The sequence below is a fragment of the Ceratotherium simum genome, chromosome 19 (genome assembly GCF_057802395.1).
Source record: "Ceratotherium simum simum isolate JZ-2026a chromosome 19, ASM5780239v1, whole genome shotgun sequence".
NCBI lineage: Eukaryota > Metazoa > Chordata > Mammalia > Perissodactyla > Rhinocerotidae > Ceratotherium > Ceratotherium simum.
In genome coordinates, this window is record NC_141918.1 from 39362821 (window position 1) to 39376192 (window position 13372).

The 13372-nt window shown below is 39.3% G+C and overlaps 1 protein-coding gene across 2 annotated transcripts in view; it reads left to right on the plus strand.

The window, feature by feature from the left end:
* SLC35F1 (solute carrier family 35 member F1) overlaps positions 1-13372 on the plus strand; it is a 385894-nt gene that overhangs the window by 217148 nt on the left and 155374 nt on the right. The gene's annotated exons all lie outside the window — the stretch shown is intronic.

Below are 13372 nucleotides of genomic sequence, written 5' to 3' on the forward strand. Positions count from 1 at the left end.
CCATGTTCATTGCAGCATTATTCACAATAGCTGAGATATAGAAAAAACCTGAGTGTCCCTAGACCGATGAATGGATAAAGAAAATGTGGTACACACACACACACACACACACACACACACACACACAGAGGGATATTATTCAGCCATAAAAAAGAAGGAAATTTTGCCATTTGCAACAACATAGGTGAACCAGGAGGACATTATGCTAAGTGAAATAAGTCAGACAGAGAAAGATAAATACTGTATGATCTCACAAGACTGTTTGATCTAAAAAAGTCAAACTCATAGAACCTGAGAGTAGAACAGTGGTTGCCGGGGGCTGGAGGGTGGGGGAAATGGGGAGATGATGGTCAAAGAGCAGTAACTTTCAGTTATAAGATGAATATGTTCTGGGGTTCTAATGTACAGCATGGTGATTATAGTTAAGACTGTATTGTATACTTGAAATTTGCTGAGAGAGTAGATCTTAAGTTGTTCTTATCACACCAAAAAAAAAAAAAGGTAAGTATGTGAGGTGATGGATCTATTAATTAACTTGATTGTAGTAATTATTTCACAATGATAAGTGTGTAAAATCATCATGTTGTATACCTGTAAAAAAAGCACACTGAGGGCCAGCCTGGTGGCATGGTGGTTAAGTTCACGTGCTCGGCTTTGGCGGCCCGGGGTTTGCAGGTTTGGATCCCAGGCGCAGACCTACACACCACTCATCAAGCCATGCTGTGGCAGCGTCCCACATGCAAAATAAAGGAAGACTGGCACAGCTGTTAGCTCAGCAACAATCTTCCTCAAGCAAAAAGAGGAAGATTGACAGCAGATGTTAGCTCAGGGCCAATCTTCCTCACAAAAAAATTTTTTAAAAAATCACATTGTACAACCTAAATATATACAATTTTTGTTTGTCAGTCATACCTCAATGAAGCTGGAAGGACAAACAAACAAAACTTTAGAGTGTCAAGAGGACCAAAGATGGAGTTTGAAACTCTCTTCTTTAGGAACAGTTCAAATACCAACTTGTCTGAAAATTGTTTTTCCATTAAGGAATAGACATGCCATACTGGAATACAATTGGTCTTAGTAACACAATCTTAAAGGACCTGACACCATATGGGTACTACATAAGCACTACTGGAAGGACGCTGACTTAGTTTATTTTCCAGAAGGAAGGCCATAGGACTGTCTTTGGGTTTTTGGTGGCCACGATCACTTTAATACAGCAGAAATCCTCCAAGGCTGTATGCTTCTGTGATTCAAGAAACAAAGGGGGATAACAAGGGTCTTTTCCCTGTATTTTCTTGATCCCAAATTGCTTATAGCTGAGGCATTCACAAGGCGAAGGTGAGCCCACTGCCCTCCTGAATTACCAGTGTGCCGAAGCTGTCATAATGCCTCGGCATTGTTCTCAGTCACCAGGCTGCATCACGGCAGCTGTTGTATCTAAGGAGCATCAGATGGTTCCAAGAACGTAGGCGTAGGGGGGTGGGGAGGTAGGTAGAAGATATACCTTTAGCAAAAAATATTGTAAAAATTAAATTGGAGTGTTTCTTTTTTAGCTCTTAAAGTTTTACTCAATTTCCCCTGTAGTGGAACTTTAAAAAATTGAATGAGGCCATTCTCATTTTTTGAATTTGAGAGGCAAAATCTTAAGGCTCTATTTTTTGGTATTTTGCCACACATTCACTGGATGCCCTCTGTACCTGGGACAGTTTGGAAATATCTCTGCAGCCTTTACTAGGCGAGACAGGTGAGCTGGGTGAACTGGGTCCCAGATCTGAAATTATTTGGATTTACCCAAGTCTTGACAGAAGAGAAAAGGAAGGAAAGGTGGTTTGTAAATGGTTTCCGTTGGAGACATAGTAAATGGCTGCTTCCCCCAGCAGTCCACATTGTAAAAGGGCTGCTGTAAAAAGGCAGACCAGGCTGAAGCCCTGGTGAAGGTTAGGAAGGCACCGTGCCTCGTCCCTTCCCATCCTGAGGACCAGATTTCACGAAGCCAGGTATATCAGAGCACTCACCTCATTCCTTTAACAGATTATTACACGATGAGCTCAAGTAGAATGGTAAGTGTACAATTTATGTTCATTAAAGTGACCCTCCATTTTTTTTTCTTCCTTGTTCTTACAGAAAGTGTCAATGGGTTGCCACAACTTGAGGGCCTGAGGCTGGTTTTCAGTCATAGCCTCCGCAGTCGCTCCACTTACAAGAACAGGCTAATCTCTTTTCCATAGAACATGAATTTAATGAGAAGGTTCATTTTCACAATAAAAATCACTGTCACACCCTTGGTTTGTAGCCTGCCTGATATTTTTATTTGGCCTGATATTTTTACTACAATGCTTAGTCTTGGTACCTTTTAAAAAATCGGAACATTTTGTACCTCATGAACCAACCTGAATGGTCTTTTAACAAATTCATCAATTTAATTTTGTTATTTTTTCTTTCTCCACCAGCCCCTCTCCCCCATCAAGCCTTTAAAAATCCTCCTTAGATTGCCCTGCCTCAGAAGCTCTCTCTCCTGCCCATCTATCCTCCTGTCCTCTTCCATCTTAAAGGCAGCTGAGAACCTTTTGGGATTTCTCACTTAAGGACATCCCTTCCTTCTAATTGCCTTTTCCTCTTTTAACCCTGAAGCAGAACAGGAGTGGCAATAATAGGTTTTTTGGTTTTTTTGTACTTAGAATCATTCCTATAGAAGAAATTTCAACAGGTCAAATTTCTTCCGAGTCATTATAATATTTAATTATGGTAAATATTCAATTTTCATTCTTACAGAAGACCTTTACAGCTAGAATAAATTTTATCTAGTTCATGCTGCAAAAACTGGATTTCAATGTAATTTTGAGTTGTTTTTCAAGGCAGTCTGTCAGAGGTACTGAGATAAAATTACTCCTTTATTGTCAGATGCTTGTAATGGGGCAGTTGGAGGCATCTTTTGATGCAAAGAATGATGAAGAAAAATGTCAGCTAGCCTCCACTTAGAGAATCCTTTTATTATTTGAAAGCAAAAGCCAAATATATTTATTTTCTAAAATGAGCTACGGCTTCCCTACTTATTTATCCAAAGTTTCCCTGCATGTTCTTCCAAATAAAAGGCAAAACTGATGATCTCAGTTGATTATACATTTTTCAAGCAGGTTTTAATTGTGTGTGGAGAAGTTCAGCACTTAGTGGAATCTAATTTTCCCAATTTGCTCTACTTCAAATGCACTACACTTCATGCATACAAATTTGGTAAATACGTGATAAAATAATGGAATTTGACATGGGTCTTTATTTTAAAAGAAAGTGAGTCACCAGTCCACTTGCATACTTACTTTGTTTTTATTTATTCAATAGATTTTAAAGTTAAATGTTTTCCATTTGGCCTCAGGGTTCACTAACATAATTCAAAATGCAAAGTTAAAAGCATTTTGTAATGAAAAATGTCAAAGTCATTTAAAAATGCATAAAGAAAACAACAACACAGTCAGCCTAAAAATGTCGTCACCTCCTTTCTATTTTCAAAGGAGATGTTAGCAAGTGTGAGAACTTGAGTCAGAGATTCTTATTTAAAACTAAGTTCTGTTAGTTTCATAATAGTCGTGTCAGGTAAGACTCTAAATATTCTTCATTTCTTTTTTGCTTTTCTTCCCCAATTTCTGAAGGGCAGGAATCTAAACTTTCCAAATTTGGTAATAAATTTGTCAGTCAAAACTTGAGGAAATAAATCTGGGATGCATGTTAGCAACATTTTCTCTAGTTTTTTTCTTAAGTGTATCATGGTGCAATTATATGGATAGATTTAGGTAATCAATAAGAGTATTGGTACTTCCAAAGTGTACTCAAAGGTAATAAGAGCTATTATTCTGAGCATTTACCATGTGCAAGATACTGTAGTGGGCAGTTTATAGAAACTATCTCATTCAGTCCTCATGACAGCCCTATGAGATATGTATTATCATCCCCATTTTATAGATGAAGAAAATGAGTCTCAGCTAGTTAGTGCTAGAGTCAAGATCCAAATCCAGATCTATCCATTTTCAAAACATGTTCTCATTTTATGACTCCATGCTGGTTCTCTAGAGGAAAATGACAAGGTTCTTACCTTTCAAGCTATTGATTCAAAACTTTTAAGTCAGTCGTCTCCAAAATGGGAGTACACATCTTAAGGGAGAATACAAGATGATCCCCTGGGATCTGAGAAGAAAATAGTATCATTATTTTATATGTGAAAAGAAAAAATATCTTTATTTTATATGTGGGAAAAATAATAAAGTAATTAAGCTTGACTGATTTTTAATATGTAAATTGGCCCTGGTGTAATCACTCAATTTGTAGATCAGATGGTTAAAACTTGATTTTTTAACTGCTATGTAATTTTCTTTTCTTTTCTTTATCTTTTTCCTTTTCTATTTTATTCCTTCCTCTCTCCATTCCTTCTTTCTTTTTCTTTCTTTTTAATAACAGCTTTATTGAGATATAATTCACATATCATACAACTCACCCATTTAGAGTATATAATTCAATGGTTTTTAGTATATTGGTATTTAGTATAGATATGTGCAACTAACAACACTGTCAATTTTAGAACATTTCATCACCTCAAAAAGAAAACTCATACTCTTTAGCTATCACCTCCCATCTCCCCATCCACGTGGCCCTAACCAACCAGCTGTCTACTTCCTGTCTCTGTAGATTTGCCTGTTGTGAACGTGTCATATAAATGGAATCATGTAATATGTGGTCTCTTGTGACTGGCTTCTTTAGATGGTTAACTCCTTTAAGGTATATGAGATTCTTTGACAGAGGAATGGATGTTCTGCTATCAGAGGGGGTTCATGGTAGCCCACTGCCTTCACCCAGTTTATGTGGGTCTGGTTAAAGTATTTAGGGATTAGATCACCTCAGTAACTAAACTTCTCAAAGAGGACTGTTGGCTTAAAAATGATTCCTACACAAAAGCTGAAGGTCAAAGATAATATCAAAATGCACCATAAATAAGTAACAAAAAAATTTGCTTAGTTGAAACTTCTCTTATTCTTAATCTCACCTTTCTTCACCATTGCAAAGTAAAACAAACACAATAAAATCTAATCATATGTAAAAAAAAAATTAACTAAAATTTGTAATTGCCAATAAGACAAATTTAAATATGAATTTACTTCCACTTTTATTAAAGATGGACTTCACTCTAAGTGTACAGTGTGCCTTAAGATATTACCTGACCCAATGTTAGGACGCAATTAAAAAACCAAGCAACTACAACATAAAGATAACTTCTGCAATTATTTGAGGGGTGAGGGGTTATCTTTAAAGACATGCAATGCATTACTTTAAAAAAAATTCCATAAATGTAATAATGACTGTTTAATTAGCCTCAATTGGTATTTCTTATTAATAAATGATCAAAATCCTCGTACTATTGGAGAAATTCCTCTTTTTTCTGTCACTGTAAAGATGGTTGTAATACCCAAGAAAAACAAGATAGCCACAGACTAAAATGCACTCTTCTATCAACAAATAATGTTGAAAAGATGTGTAGAAAGCCATGCTGAACATTTGAAGTAGCAATAATACATCCCAGCTTTGCAATGTTGGGATGAAAGTACAGATGTATCTAGCATGCCTCGGTCAGAAGTGGATATATTATGAAGCTAATGGAGTTTTAGGATGCCGCACTTACACAAAGAGCTATCTGGTTCTTCAGTCTTGCCTCTTACTGAAACTTTTTCCCCATAATAAAAGCAGGATTTGGTTCTAACTAATGGAATGAGCAGAGAAATTTGGGGAGCTTATGGCGGGAGCTTACTTCATTTCCTTTGCTCAGAAATTCCAAAGAACGATTCCTACTGAATTAAAACTCTACCCTATGCTGCTTACCTCTCTTTACCCATCCCTGCTGTTATTATGATTCTCTCTGGCCAGCCAGGTGATTCTGTGTGTCGATCTCTGCATCTGAGACAGCACAGCATTCTCTTTCCTGGAATGACATGCCAAATTCTCAATACCAAATTACATCTCTTCCATTATTTAAAACAAAAGAAAGACTCAACACTATGTTCTCCATGAAACCTTTCCAGGTTTGCTTTGCCTAACTTTAAAGATTGACGTTATCCCAGTAACTTCTGGCGGTTTTACATAGACTTACTTGAGTACTAAGGTATTTTTATGTTCTCGATTCAGATAGTTTCACTTATTTATGTTCCATACCTCTCTAAACTTCTTGGAGGCAGGGGCCAAACATTCCTTTCTCATAACCTGCACTCAGCAGGCCTTGGCAAATGCTACCGTCTGATCTATTTCTCTGTGGCTAATCCTGTAACCCACAGAGTTTGCACATAATAGATGAGTAAACACTGCTGGTAAGTCAGCTACCAAAGAGTTTAATCAAATACACAAAAGGAATAGACTTTAAGATAGAAGACACCAATTTCAAGAGTTGAAGATTACACACTAGCCTCTTCTAAAAGTACGTCAGAATTATGGAGTAGAAGGAAATATAAAGCTCATTATCTTGGCCTGAGTTCCTCAGAATGCAGAGGCTTGTGTACTGCTGCTTTCTTCTAGGACTGCAGTCCCAGGGAGCAGGAGTGAGGAAGAGAAGGAGGGAGTGACAATACAAGGGCACAGAGTACCCGACAGAGCACCTTGTGAGGCAGGACTATCTTCAGAGAGCCTGTAGAAGTGACTGCTTCCCAGGTCAGTCTGCCTAGGGGAAGAAGAAGGAAGAACCTTTCTGTTTTAGTTTCCTAGTGGTCAAGTGCAATAATTCCCCTGCACTTCCAGGTTGCTGACGAGTGACAAGCAGGTCTTCACAAGGTCTGCCCCTCAACATCAACTTGGAATCTCCAGCGTAGAAGGACAAAGGCACACAGGATGGGCATGAGGCACAGGGCCACCGGGCTGTGCCCACATAATGTCGGTTGTAGTCTATGCAGTTGGTCATGGCAGCCACTACTGGAGCTAGAGTAAGTGACCAGAGACTTTAGAAATAGGTGAGACCAAGAGGATGCGAAGGGGAGTATAAGAGGTGTCTTGCACACTCACCGATTATGATACCCTTACTTATATGAAGGAACGCAAGACCAAAGTGGGAGATGCCCAAGATCACGGAGCTTAGTTAGTGGAACTCAAGAGCCAGGGGCTTCCGACTCCCTATTTGGTGCCTTTCACTCTTCTGTGCCACTTCTCTAGACATGCAACATACAATATACATGTGCATTTGTGACTCATCCTCTCACACTAGAGTTTCAAATGTCTCCTACACTCAGTACGTCACAGACTCAGTGAAATATTGTTGAAGAGGGCTCCCTTGTGGCTTACTTGGTTCTCTCTAAAAAACAAAAAAACTCATACCAGAGAACAGATTAAATTCCATGAATACAGAATCTGAGGCAAAGAAACTCCAATTAATGTTAAACCTCTGGAGATGTGTATTTGAATAATAATCTTGTTACATGGAAGTCTAATTAGTACTTAAATATGATAAAACCTTTCAGCAAAGAGCTTCAAGAAGCCAACGTCCTAACTTCTGAAAACAAGAATCTTGTCAAAGAACGTAGTAGAACACATGTTTCTCCCATGTTCAAGTGGTGTTGTTTTTAGTCAAGGCAGTATACTTAAGTGTCCTTTAGGTATGCATATCTAAACTCATATGCTGACTCAGATCTGACATGACTCGCCTGAGGATAGTTATCGCAATGAAGATGTCTCTACAGAGAGGTTGATGTGCTCTAATTCAAGACGATAACATAATTGTTCCACTCTTATGCCAAAGAATTACAAAGCAATGTGATTACGTAACACTAGGTGAAATTTTTCATACCATTTTAAAAGAATGTATTCTTATAACTAAGGAAAGAAAACAAAATTCAATTTGTTTTATTTTAAATCATATTATTTTGAATATCTAATTTGCAACACAAGTTTATTCACAGGATTCTAAAGTCTATTTCTTTAATAGAACAAAGTGCTTGTGGTAATAGTTATGTCAGCCTTTATGAATACAAGCTCTTTTATAACAGGTATTCAGCTCCAGCAGCACTGTTTTTCCTGAGACTCATGCATTTTTCATTGTCTAGTCATTCTGAATTTAAAGTGGATAGGATATCCTTTTAAATGCATAAACAAAGAAGACGAAAATGTATATCACAGTCTCCTCTCCATTTCTGCTACTAAAATTATGGGAACTATGTATCCTACGTTAGAATGCATCTGGTGTGCTATTCTATATACTACATGAATAACCAACAGCTCCCTGTGCAGAATTGTACCTGGCACCATATATAGTATCATTTTTGCAAGATAGCACCTTCCCAGGCTTGTTCAGAAATGCACCAGAAAATAGCTTATTAATCTCAGTGTCTATCTGGCAGATGGAATACAGTAAAAGCGAAGTTGTTTTTGTTTTTCAGAGCTAGTAGTTTTTCAAGATATAATAAGTAACCATCTTTCAAATCTTCTAAGACTTCACCTGTTTCATTTATAGATATTTGTTCACTTGTAAATTTGTTCATTCATTCATTCTGTATTTATTGAGCATCAATCTCCTTTCCATCCAGAAGTCCTCAAGGCAGCAGCAACATAGAAATGAATAGAATACATTCTCTTCTTTTCAGGAGCTCATGAGTATACCGTGTGGTGAGTACAGGTGGAGATGAGAACATACAGATGAGAATACTTAACTCAGCCTTGGGGAGCAGGGAGTGGGCAAGGGGAGGCTTTCTGGAGAAGGTGGTGCCTTAATTATGAGGAGTGAGGTGAAGGGGCCACAGAGCTACTGTGATGGTTACCTATGGAAAAAAAATAGTTCAGAGGGATAAGATGGGATAAGACTGAAAATAAATTGAAAAGATCCTAAAACAGAGAGAGTGGTAGGGAGAACATTTTGTGAAACAAATCACCAAAAGGATTCGTCCTATGCTAAAAGAGAATTTGAGGAAAGGAAGATGGCAGGGTAGGGCGTGGGGGCGGAGGGGTGGTATCACCATCTAGGTTTATTTATATTTTTATTTATTTACTTATTTATTTTGCTTTGGTGACTCTAGTGACTTAGCTCAGATGTGCAGACTGCAACAGCTCCAGTATCTGGCTCCCTACAGTTAAGAAAGGACTCCTGAACTAATCTGATAAAAGGTCCCTTCCACACCTTCCTGTTTTACAAGTCATGTTTATCAGCATGACAGATAAAACCATAAATTGCATTTTCTATCAAATCATAGCAGCAACAGCTGAATGACATGGCCGCTAATTAAAAGCAGAAATTGAATACAGCAGATCTGCTGTTTTGTTTGGCTAATGAAACAAGAATAGGCTTGTGGTGACTTCTTGAAAGACATACGTTCCAGATGTCTTGGTGGAAGGGTTTTCATCAGTCTGTCTGGCTGGCTTTTTTTGTCTTCACCTTCCCCAGAATATTTCTGGAAACTAGCCACTTAGGTTTCCAACACTGTGCTCTGTGGCCTCTGAGGGCAAAGAGTATTTTTCTGGCAGCATAATGATATAACATAGTGATTAGGAAGTTGGGATTTGGAATCATATAACCTAGTTTCCATCTAAACTCTTCCCTTTGCTAGCCCTGTGACCTTGGGCTGGTTGCCTAACCTCTCTAAGCATCAGTTTACTTATCTATAAAATGGAACAATAATAATATCTGCCTTATAAAGTTATTGTGAGGATTAAATAAGACAGTACGTATGAGTCTGAGTCCAGGACTTGGCACATAGTAACAACTTATTTTTCTTTTTTTCTTTTTTGTCAGGAGATCAGCCCTGTGCTAACATCTGCCAATCCTCCTCTTTTTTTGCCGAGGAAGACTGGCCCTGGGCTAACATCCATGCCCATCTTCCTCCACTTTATATGGGATGCTGCCACAGCATGGCCTGACAAGCGGTGCGTTGGTGCGCGCCCGGGATCCGAACCGGTGAACCCTGGGCCGCCGCAGTGGAGCACGCGCACTTAACCGCTTGCGCCATCGGGCTGGTCCCAGTAACAACTTATTAAATATGAATTATTGTTGTTATTTCATCTTAACTGGCTCCATTTTGTAGTAATTTATTTAGAAACTAAGCTGCAAAATCTTGGTTTAGTAGCTCCTCGTGACAAGACCTGTGTCTTATTCATCTTTGCATATATAGGGCCTGGTATGTAGACGGCTGTTTTATAGTATATTGGCACATATACATCAGAAGGACTAAAATTTTGTTCTTTTATGTTAAGTAATCTGTCATTTCTTGTGGCTTGATTTTGTTCTGGATATTGCCATGGTTGTAATTTAAGCAGCTGTAGGAATTACCGTGTCATAGCAGTTGTTTTCAACCTTCTTTTTCTAAGGAGACACACTCCATACACAGCATTCTCCTGTGGAAATACTGAGCATCCGGAGCAACTCTGGTGTATTAGCTGTAACTCTCCCTAATTCTCTTCCACTTAAGGATGTAAGTTAGTATGCAAATAATCAAGAGTGACCCAATGACAGGATAATCATGAATCCACTGTAAATTAATTTTAAATCATTTAAAACATTTTTAACTATCATTCTTATTATTATATGATGACGAGTTCAAACTTCTTCAAAGAATTCTTTGAATTCTTCCAAGTCAGCACTTTTATTTCTCACCACTTCCTGTCCGCTTAGTCACCACTGACTATCCCCTCTGCCGAAGCTCTCTGTTTCCTCAGTTTCCATGACACCAGTATTGCTCTGGTACTCTCTACTCAGCCAAAACTGATCTTTCAAAGGCTGATGGTCACTACAAATCATCTCCTGTTGGTCCTCATCCTCCCTCCCCTCTAAGCAACATTCAATATTACAACTATTCCCTCCATGAAAGTCTCTGTTCCCTTGGTTTCCTTGACACCAAGAACTATCCTGGTCCTCCCTTCAGCCTTCTAACCATTTCTGTCTTCAATCATGTGCCTCTTCTTTCTCCCCTAACTCCAATCTGGGGATGCCCCAACGACTTTTCCCAGGCCGTCTTATTCTCTCTCTTCTCCCTTCCTTGGTAGTATCCATTTTCAGTACTTTAGCCATGACTCTTCTGTGTATAACTTCCATGTTTATCTGCTGGTTGACCTCCCTATCCAGCTCTGATCCCATGATTCCAATACTGTGGGAGCATTTGGAAGTTCATCTGGCAGCTCAAATTCAATTTACCCAAAATATTTATCTTTCCACTGAAACCAACTCCTTATCATGATTTTTGTTAGTGGATATCACACCTCTCTTAGACCGGCTTAAAAACCGTTGAGTTCGTTCTGGTACTTCTCTTTACCTCTGCCTTTTTTTTCTATCATTCTTTCACTTCAACAAAACTGTTCAGTGTTGCCGAGGCCTACCTCTGCACTGTCTTTTAATCCCTCCATTTTCTACTTCCTCTGAATGGTATTGCCAGCTGTAGAGGCAATGAAGAACATGGCACAGCTTCACAGTCTGGCAGTAGGGGAAAGGTATAAAAGCAGTAATTATAATACAATGATACAGAAGTAAAAGAGAGGCATCTCAGGAAAGAGAGGGCAGGGGAGACTTCTCGAAGGGAGTGACATAAGAGCCAAGTCTTGAAAGATGAATAGGAGTTAGACTGACAAAAGCAGGAAGGACATTCTGGAAATAATAACACGTGCAAAGGAATGCAGGCAAAGAAGAGCATGACTCATTGTTGAAGTGCAAGAAGTTCTGTAGGGCTGGAGCTCTGGCTTCGTGGCAGAATAACATGTGGGAAGCAGGGAGTAAACCTCCAGAAGTAGAAGGAATGGAGGAGGGGCGTGTAGGACGCTGTTTCAGTCACCTGTTGCTGCCTAACAAACCACCGCAAACTTCGTGCCCTAAAACAACCACCACCATTGATTATTTCTCACAGTTCTCCAACTGGGCAGTGATCTCTGGGAATGGTTCATCTCTGTTCCATGTGGTGCAGGCTGGCATAGCTCCACTGGGGCAGGAGGATCCAAGACCTTCACTCACATGTCTGGTGTTTCAGCTGAGGCGGTGGTAGCTGGCTGGGCCTCTTTCTCTTTTCAGGTGGTCTCACAATGTTCTTTAGTCTAACTCGGGGTTCTTGACGTAGAAGCTGTATCCTATGAGGGCAAAAAGAGGAAGCTTTGGAACTTCTTAAAGCTTAGGCCCAAGAGTCACGTGACAGAATGTAGGCCCTACGTTCTGTTGGTCAAAGCAAGTCCCAAGACCAGGTCAGCTTCCAGAAAAGGAGAAAGAGACCCTACCTCCCTTTGGGAGGAGCAGCATGAATGTAGCGGGGTGGGAGGAAAGATTGGCAGCCATCTTTGTATACGGTCTACCACAGGCCTTATAAATCACTGTATTCTATAGGGTACCATTGTAGGGTTTTAAGCAGCAGACTGACATTTTAAACTTATATGTTTAAAAATATCTCTTTGATCCTTTATAAAGATTGAATACAGCGGTTGGGCGCCAGTACTTGGAAACAGGGCAACCAATGAGAAGCTTATACCAGTATGTTACAGGTTAACCTCAGAAAAGTCTTTTCCATGGATCCACATGCCTTGAATGTGGGTGCAAAAAATTGCAATCACAATTTTTTCTCCTCGTGGAAGCAAATAGAATGAACAAAGCGTGACAGATTCTTTTTTTTTTTTTTTTTTTTAAAGCAAGATACCACCAAGGTATCTGCCCAGGACTTTGTGCCACTTCCAGAAAGATGGATTCACATCTGTCATGGGGGACGAAATATGTAACACTGCAAATCCTCTGCCTAACGCTTTTTTGTTTAGAAATACTACTTCTTGCTTATTTTATATTGCAGTTTCCATAAATAAACCAGGAAAGTCAGCCGAGACTTTTGGGGAGGGCAGAGCTTGCTTAGTATTTCCAGGGGCTCTTCCTGCCTAGAGCATGCAGGTATATGTGACCATAAAACCCATGCAAAGTGAACCCCTTGACTCTTGCCTCTGGTCCCCACTACAGAGACTGACAGGGGAGGTGCCTATGAAAAAGCCACAAGAAATATTTACAGATTTTGAAATGTTTTATTATGCCACCTCATTCACTAAATTTCCTTCATGAATAACAGTTTTAATAACAATTTTAATTGTACATTAAGCAGAGGAAAGCGAATACTAGTGCTTACTAATGCTTCCTAGAGCAAACGGAAATCCAAAATCTGGGAATGGCAAGGAGACAGTCCTGGATTTTCAGGGCTTTGTACAGCCCCTTCACCTAAGTGTTCCTGGATCCAAGATTTCTATTTATAAGGAGAAGAGTCTTCCTTTATTGGTATAGAGCCTGAAGATAAAGTTGGAATATGGTCCCTCTTTGTTGGTGTTCAGATGCTGGCTCAGGTTTCTGAACACTTGGTTAATGCTGGGGTGGGCATCCGGATGATGTTAATTTCTCCTGCAGGCTCCAGAGTGCTGTGGC